This window comes from Salmo salar, chromosome ssa04, assembly GCF_905237065.1.
Source record: "Salmo salar chromosome ssa04, Ssal_v3.1, whole genome shotgun sequence".
NCBI lineage: Eukaryota > Metazoa > Chordata > Actinopteri > Salmoniformes > Salmonidae > Salmo > Salmo salar.
Genome location: NC_059445.1, coordinates 23657750 through 23666511, shown reverse-complemented (window position 1 = coordinate 23666511; position 8762 = coordinate 23657750).

Genomic DNA, 8762 nt, shown 5'->3' with positions numbered 1-8762 from the left:
CTTGTCTTCGGACGGTAAGTTGGTGGTTGTAGACATCCCTCTAGTGGTGTGGGGGCTGTGCTTTGGCAAAGTGGGTGGGGTTATATCCTGCCTGTTTGGCCCTGTCCGGGGGTATCATCGGATTCGGCCACAGTGTCTTCTGATCCCTCCTGTCTCAGCCTCCAGTACTTATGCTGCAGTAGTTTATGTGTCGGGGGGCTAGGGTCAGTCTGTTACATCTGGAGTATTCTCTTGTCTTATCCGGTGTCCTGTGTGAATGTAAATATGCTCTCTCTAATTCTCTCTTTCTCTCTTTCTTTCTTTCTCTCGGAGGACCTGAGCCCTAGGACCATGCCTCAGGACTACCTGGCATGATGACTCCTTGCTGTCCCCAGTCCACCTGGCCATGCTGCTGCTCCAGTTTCAACTGTTCTGCCTGCAGCTACAGAACCCTGACCTGTTCACCGGACGTGCTTGTTGCACCCTCGACAACTACTATGATTATTATTATTTGACCATGCTGGTCATTTATGAACATTTTAACATCTTGACCATGTTCTGTTATAATATCCACCCGGCACAGCCAGAAGAGGACTGGCCACCCCTCATAGCCTGGTTCCTCTCTAGGTTTCTTCCTAGGTTTTTGGCCTTTCTAGGGAGTTTTTCCTAGCCACCGTGCTTCTTTCACACGCATTGCTTGCTGTTTGGGGTTTTAGGCTGGGTTTCTGTTTCTGCTGGGTTTCTGGCTATATAAATATATTTGATTTGATTTGAATACTTATGTAAATACAGTGTTTCTGTTGTTTTTTTTATTACATTTGCAAACAATTCTAAAAACATGTTTTAGATTTTTGATGATGGGGTACTGTGTGTGGATTGATGAGGAAAACAAATAATTTAATACATTTTAGAATAAGGCTGTAACATAACAAAATGTGGAAAAAAGTGAAGGGGTCTGAATACATTCTGAATGCACTGTACATGAAAAGGCACAAAACTGTCTATATAAGGTCCCACAGTTCACAGTGCATGTCAGAGCAAAAACCAAGCCATGAGGTCGAAGGAATTGTCCGTAGAGCTCCGAGACAGGATTGTGTCAATGCACAGATCTGGGGAAGGGTACAAAAAAAATCTGCATCATTCTATAATGGAAGAAGTTTGGAACCACCAAGACTCTTCCTAGAGATGGCTGCCCGGACAAACTGAGTAATCGGGGGACAAGGACCTTGGTTAGGGAGGTGACCAAAAACCTGATGGTCACTCTGACAGAGCTCCAGAGTTCCTCTGTGGATATGGGAGAACCTTCCAGAAGGACAACTATCTCTGCAGCACTCCACCAATCAGGCCTTAAACGTAGAGTGACCAGACGGAAGCCACTCCTCAGTAAAAGGCACCTGACAGCCCACTTGGTGTTCACCAAAAGGCACCTAAAGGACTCTCAGACCATGAGAAACAAGATTCTCTGGTCTGGTGAAACAAAGATTGAACTATTTGGCCTGAATGCTAGCACCATCCCTAAGGTGAAGCATGGTGGTGGCAGCATCATACAGTGGGGATGTTTTTCAGTGGAAGGGACTGGGACACTAGTCAGGATCGAGGAAAAGATGAACGGAGAAAAGTACAGAGAGATCTTGATGAAACCTGCTCCAGAGTGCTCAGGACCTCAGACTGGGGCGAAGGTTCACCTTCCAACAGGACAACAACCCTAAGCACACAGCCAAGACAATGGAGTGGCTTCCAGACAAGTCTCTGAATGTCCTTGAGTGGCACAGCCAGAGCCCGGAATTGAACCTGATCGAACATCTCTGGAGAGAACTGAAAATGTAAAAAAAATATATATATGTTTTTTTCTTTGTCATTATGGGGTATTGTGTGTAGATCGATGAGGATTACTTTTTTTGTTGTTGCGATTTTAGAATAAGGCTGTAACATAACAAAATGTGGAAAAAGTCAAGGGGTCTGAATACTTTCCGAAAGCACTGTATGTATGTATATACAGTACCAGTCAAAAGTTTGGACACACCTACTCATTCAAGGGTTCTTCTTTATTTTGACTATTTTTTACAGTGTAGAATAATAGTGAATACATAAAAACTATGAAATAACACATATGGAATCATGTAGTAACCAAAAAAGTGTTAAATTTTTTTAGATTCTTCATTGCCACCCTTTGCCTTAATGACAGCTTTGCACATTCTTCGCTTGGTGGGCTAAAAATCGGCACCTGCTGGAGGAAACAGATTTTGGGCCGAGTTGGGCCTCTGGCTTCGGCTCTTCCTCTCAGCCTTTACAGACAACAAGGGATGAGAAATGAGAACAATGAGAAACCTAGTCCTACAAAGTAATCCACCCTGAATAGGAATGAGAAAAATGACACTAGGCTGGTTTTATTTTTGCACAAGAACTCTGCCTGGAAGATCTAACAGACGTTGACCAAGTAAAAAAAAGAAATGGGTAAAAGGAACATAGGTGGTTTCTATAGATAAGATGGCATAAACATTTTCTTTGCCAAAAAGATGACAGTTATTAAGAACTTGGAGGTGGTGAACGATGGGAGATTCTTGATATTTGAACTTTCATTACAATCAATCTCAATCCTTTTTGTTTTATGAAAAAATGTGATGTATTGATGTTCATTTCCTCTTTTGATCCCCCCAAAACTAGCGAAATGTAAACAAAACCAAAAAGATATACATATATTTATACCATGGCTGGGTCTAATCATGAATGCTTATTGGTTAAAACTCTGTTCCATTTGACTGCGCAATCCACTGTCTCATCAGCCCAGCCAGGCAATTTATAAACTCTCCACTATAAAAAGCATCTAGACATTATCTCACATTTCTTTTAGACTAACATTTCATTTTCAACAGCGGAGATTTGTATAAACCTTTCTGTCTGTCTCTCCGACATTTGCAACATTGTTTTAATATTGAAATTCGATCTCCTGCTGTTCCATAGTATGAACGTGTCGGGACATGACAGACATGTAGAGTTTCACAGCCAGTCGAAATCATGAATCATGAACTTCCCTGGTCATCTCTACTGCCTCTGATCTGGCGGACTCACTCAAAACAAATGCTTCGTTTGAAATTATGTCTGAGTGTTGGAGTGTGCCGATGGCTATCCGTCGATAAAATAAAACAAGAACATGGTGCCGTCTGCTTTGCTTAATATAAGGAATTAGAAATGCTTTATACTTTTACTTTTGATACTTAAGTATATTTGAAACCAAATACTTTTAGACTTTTACTCAGGTAGTATTTTACTGGGTGACTTTCACTTTTACTTGAGTCATTTTCTATTAAGGTATCTTTACTTTTACTCAAGTATGACAATTGAGTACTTTTTCCACCACTGGGAACTGGAACAGGCTTGTTTTCTTTGTGACACTAATCCGTCTGAAATATCCGCAGGTGGGTCTGGTTTGGTGTGCTTTGGACATACTATACAGTACTAGTCAAAAGTTTGGACAAACCTACTCATTCAAGGATTTTTCTTTATTTTTACAATTGTAAACATTGCAGAATAATAGTGAAGACATCAAAACTATGAAGTATATAAACGATATCATAACCGCCATCGATAAAAGATAGTACTGTGCAGCCGTCTTCATCGACCTGGCTTCTCAAATGACTGCCTCACCTGGTTCACCAACTACTTCTCAGATAGAGTTCAGTGTGTCAAATCGGAGGGCCTGTTGTCCGGACCACTGGAAGTCTCTATGGGGGTGCCACATGGTTCAATTCTCAGGCCGACTCTTTTCTCAATGTCGTCACTCTCGCTCTTGCTGCTGGTGATTCGCTGATCCAACACTACGCAGACGACACCATTCTGTATACATCTGACCCTTCTTTGGACACTGCTAACAAACCACTAAAAGACCTTCAATGCCATACAACACTCCTTCGGCCTCCAACTGCTCTTAAATGCTAGTAAAACTAAGTGCATGCTCTTCAACCGATTGCTGCCCGCACCCTCCCGCCCGACTAGCATCACTACTCTAGACGGTTCTGACCTAGAATATGTGGACAACTACAAATACCTAGGTGTCTGGTTAGACTGTAAACTCTCCTTCCAGACTCACATCAAACATCTCCAATCCAAAATTAAATCTAGAATCGGCTTCCTATTTCGCAACAAATCCTCCTTCACTCATGCCACCAAACATACCCTCATAAAACTGACTATCCTACCGATCCTCGACTTCCGCGATGTCAATTACAAAATAGCCCCCAACACTCTACTCTGCAAACTGGATTACATTTACATTTAAGTCATTTAGCAGATGCTCTTATCCAGAGCAACTTACAAATTGGTGCATTCACCTTATGATATCCAGTGGAACAACCACTTTACAATAGTGCATCTAAATCTTTTAAGGGGGGGGTTAGAAGGATTACTTTATCCTATCCCAGGTATTCCTTAAAGAGGTGGGGTTTCAGGTGTCTCCGGAAGGTGGTGATTGACTCCGCTGTCCTGGCGTCGTGAGGGAGCTTGTTCCACCATTGGGGTGCCAGAGCAGCGAACAGTTTGGACTGGGCTGAGCGGGAACCGTGCTTCCTCAGAGGTAGGGGGGCCAGCAGGCCAGAGGTGGATGAACGCAGTGCCCTTGTTTGGGTGTAGGGCCTGATCAGAGCCTGAAGGTATGGAGGTGCCGTTCCCCTCACAGCTCCGTAGGCAAGCACCATGGTCTTGTAGCGGATGCGAGCTTCAACTGGAAGCCAGTGGAGAGAGCGGAGGAGCGGGGTGACGTGAGAGAACTTGGGAAGGTTGAACACCAGACGGGCTGCGGCGTTCTGGATGAGTTGTAGGGGTTTAATGGCACAGGCAGGGAGCCCAGCCAACAGCGAGTTGCAGTAATCCAGACGGGAGATGACAAGTGCCTGGATTAGGACCTGCGCCGCTTCCTGTGTGAGGCAGGGTCGTACTCTGCGAATGTTGTGGAGCATGAACCTACAGGATCGGGTCACCGCCTTGATGTTAGTGGAGAACGACAGGGTGTTGTCCAGGATCACGCCAAGGTTCTTAGCACTCTGGGAGGAGGACACAAGGGAGTTGTCAACCGTGATGGCGAGATCATGGAACGGGCAGTCCTTCCCCGGGAGGAAGAGCAGCTCCGTCTTGCCGAGGTTCAGCTTGAGGTGGTGATCCGTCATCCACACTGATATGTCTGCCAGACATGCAGAGATGCGATTCGCCGCCTGGTTATCAGAAGGGGGAAAGGAGAAGATTAACCTCTCTAGGCTAGGCGGGACGAATTCGTCCCACCTACGTAACAGCCACTGCTATCCTGTGGCGCGATTTTCAAAACCTTAAAAATCCTATTACTTCAATTTCTCAAACATATGACTATTTTACAGCCATTTAAAGACAAGACTCTCGTTAATCTAACCACACTGTCCGATTTCAAAAAGGCTTTACAACGAAAGCAAAACATTAGATTATGTCAGCAGAGTACCAAGCCAGAAATAATCAGACACCCATTTTTCAAGCCAGCATATAATGTCACCAAAACCCAGAAGACAGCTAAATGCAGCACTCACCTTTGATGATCTTCATCAGATGACAACCCTAGGACATTATGTTATACAATACATGCATGTTTTGTTCAATCAAGTTCATATTTATATCAAAAACCAGCTTTTTACATTAGCATGTGACGTTCAGAACTAGCATACCCCCCGCAAACTTCCGGGGAATTCGCTAACATTTTACTACATTACTCACGATAAACGTTCACAAAAAGCATAACAATTATTTTAAGAATTATAGATACAGACCTCCTCTATGCACTCGATATGTCCGATTTTAAAATAGCTTTTTGGTGAAAGCACATTTTGCAATATTCTAAGTACATAGCCCAGGCATCACGGGCTCGCTATTTAGACACCCGGCAAGTTTAGCACTCACCATAATCATATTTACTATTATAAAATTTCATTACCTTTTGTTGTCTTCGTCAGAATACACACCCAGGACTGCTACTTCAATAACAAATGTTGGTTTGGTCCAAAATAATCCATCGTTATATCCGAATAGCGGCGTTTTGTTCGTGCGTTCCAGACACTATCCGAAATAGTAAAGAAGTGTCACGCGCATGGCGCAATTCGTGACAATAAAATTCTAAGTATTCCATTACCGTACTTCGAAGCATGTCAACCGCTGTTTAAAATAAATTTTTACAAAATTTTTCTCGTAGAAAAGCGATAATATTCCGACAGGGAATCTCCTTTTCGGCAAACAGAGGAAAAAATCCCAAAGGGGGGGCGGTCGGGGTCACGCGCATAAGCTAGTGTCTCTTGATCGGCCACTTGAGAAAGGCGATAATGTGTATCAGCCTGGGGCTGGAATGACGACATTCTGTTTTTTCCCGGGCTCTGAGCGCCTATGGACGACGTGGGAAGTGTCACGTTAGAGCAGAGATCCTTAGTAAATGATAGAGATGGAAAAGAAGTTCAACAAATGGTCAGACAGGCCACTTCCTGTAAAGGAATCTCTCAGGTTTTGACCTGCCATTTGAGTTCTGTTATACTCACAGACACCATTCAAACAGTTTTAGAAAATTTAGGGTGTTTTCTATCCATATGTAATAAGTATATGCATATTCTAGTTACTGGGTAGGAGTGGTAACCAGATTAAATCGGGTATGTTTTTTATCCAGCCGTGTCAATGCTGCCCCCTAGCCCTAACAGGTTAATTGTGTGTCGTCTGCATAGCAATGATAGGAGAGACCATGTGAGGATATGACAGAGCCAAGTGACTTGGTGTATAGCGAGAATAGGAGAGGGCCTAGAACAGAGCCCTGGGGGACACCAGTGGTGAGAGCGCGTGGTGCGGAGACAGATTCTCGCCACGCCACCTGGTAGGAGCGACCTGTCAGGTAGGACGCAATCCAAGCGTGGGCCGCCCAACTCGGAGACGGTGGAGAGGAGGATCTGATGGTTCACAGTATCAAAGGCAGCAGATAGGTCTAGAAGGATGAGAGCAGAGGAGAGAGAGTTAGCTTTAGCAGTGCGGAGAGCCTCCGTGACACAGAGAAGAGCAGTCTCAGTTGAATGCCCAGTCTTGAAACCTGACTGATTAGGATCAAGAAGGTCATTCTGAGAGAGATAGCAGGAGAGCTGGCCAAGGACGGCACGTTCAAGAGTTTTGGAGAGAAAAGAAAGAAGGGATACTGGTCTGTAGTTGTTGACATGGGAGGGATCGAGTGTAGGTTTTTTCAGAAGGGGTGCAACTCTCGCTCTCTTGAAGACGGAAGGGACGTAGCCAGCGGTCAAGGATGAGTTGATGAGCGAGGTGAGGTAGGGGAGAAGGTCTCCGGAAATGGTCTGGAGAAGAGAGGAGGGGATAGGGTCAAGTGGGCAGGTTGTTGGGCGGCCGGCCGTCACAAGACGCGAGATTTCATCTGGAGAGAGAGGGGAGAAAGAGGTCAAAGCACAGGGTAGGGCAGTGTGAACAGGACCAGCGGTGTCGTTTGACTTAGCAAACGAGGATCGGATATCGTCAACCTTCTTTTCAAAATGGTTGACGAAGTCATCCGCAGAGAGGGAGGAGGGGGGGAGTGGGAGGAGGATTCAGGAGGGAGGAGAAGGTAGCAAAGAGCTTCCCTAGGGTTAGAGGCAGATGCTTGGAATTTAGAGTGGTAGAAAGTGGCTTTAGCAGCAGAGACAGAAGAGGAGAATGTAGAGAGGAGTGAGTGAAAGGATGCCAGGTCCGCAGGGAGGCGAGTTTTCCTCCATTTCCGCTCGGCTGCCCGGAGCCCTGTTCTGTGAGCTCGTAGTGAGTCGTCGAGCCACGGAGCAGGAGGGGAGGACCGAGCCGGCCTGGAGGATAGGGGACAGAGAAAATCAAAGGATGCAGAAAGGGTGGAGAGGAGGGTTGAGGAGGCAGAATCAGGAGATAGGTTGGAGAAGGTTTGAGCAGAGGGAAGAGATGATAGGATGGAAGAGGAGAGAGTAGCGGGAGAGAGAGAGCGAAGGTTGGGACAGCGCAATACCATCCGAGTAGGGGCAGAGTGAGAAGTGTTGGATGAGAGCAAGAGGGAAAAGGATACAAGGTAGTGGTCGGAGATTTGGAGGGGAGTTGCAATGAGATTAGTGGAAGAACAGCATCTAGTAAAGATGAGGTCAGGCGTATTGCCTGCCTTGTGAGTAGGGGGGGGAAGGTGAGAGGGTGAGGTCAAAAGAGGAGAGGAGTGGAAAGAAGGAGGCAGAGAGGAATGAGTCAAAGGTAGACGTGGGGAGGTTAAAGTCACCCAGAACTGTGAGAGGTGAGCCATCCTCAGGAAAGGAACTTATCAAGGCGTCAAGCTCATTGATGAACTCTCCAAGGGAACCTGGAGGACTACAATTTTATGAAAAATAGTAACTTTTTTCAAAAGCCTATCTTCTTTGTTTGTTGCTTGTTTTTTCTCCTATTCAGTCTTGCAGTTTTCTTTTGATTTTTTCCGATGTACTTCACTCTAAAAACCATGTAAATTTCAATATTTGTAGGAGCTCATTTTTCAGCTGCTGCTGCTGCTCAAATTGGAATTCTCTGGATGTAGTCTATCACAGTGCCATCTGTTTTATCACCAAAGCCCCATATAATACCCACCACTGCGACCTGTATGCTCTCGTTGGCTGGCCCTCACTACATATCCGTCGCCAAACCCACTGGCTCCATGTCATCTAAGTTGTTGCTAGGTAAAGCCCCACCTTATCTCAGCTCACTGGTCACCTTAGCAACACCCACCCGTAGCACACGCTCCAGCAGGTATATTGCATTGGTCATCCCCAAAG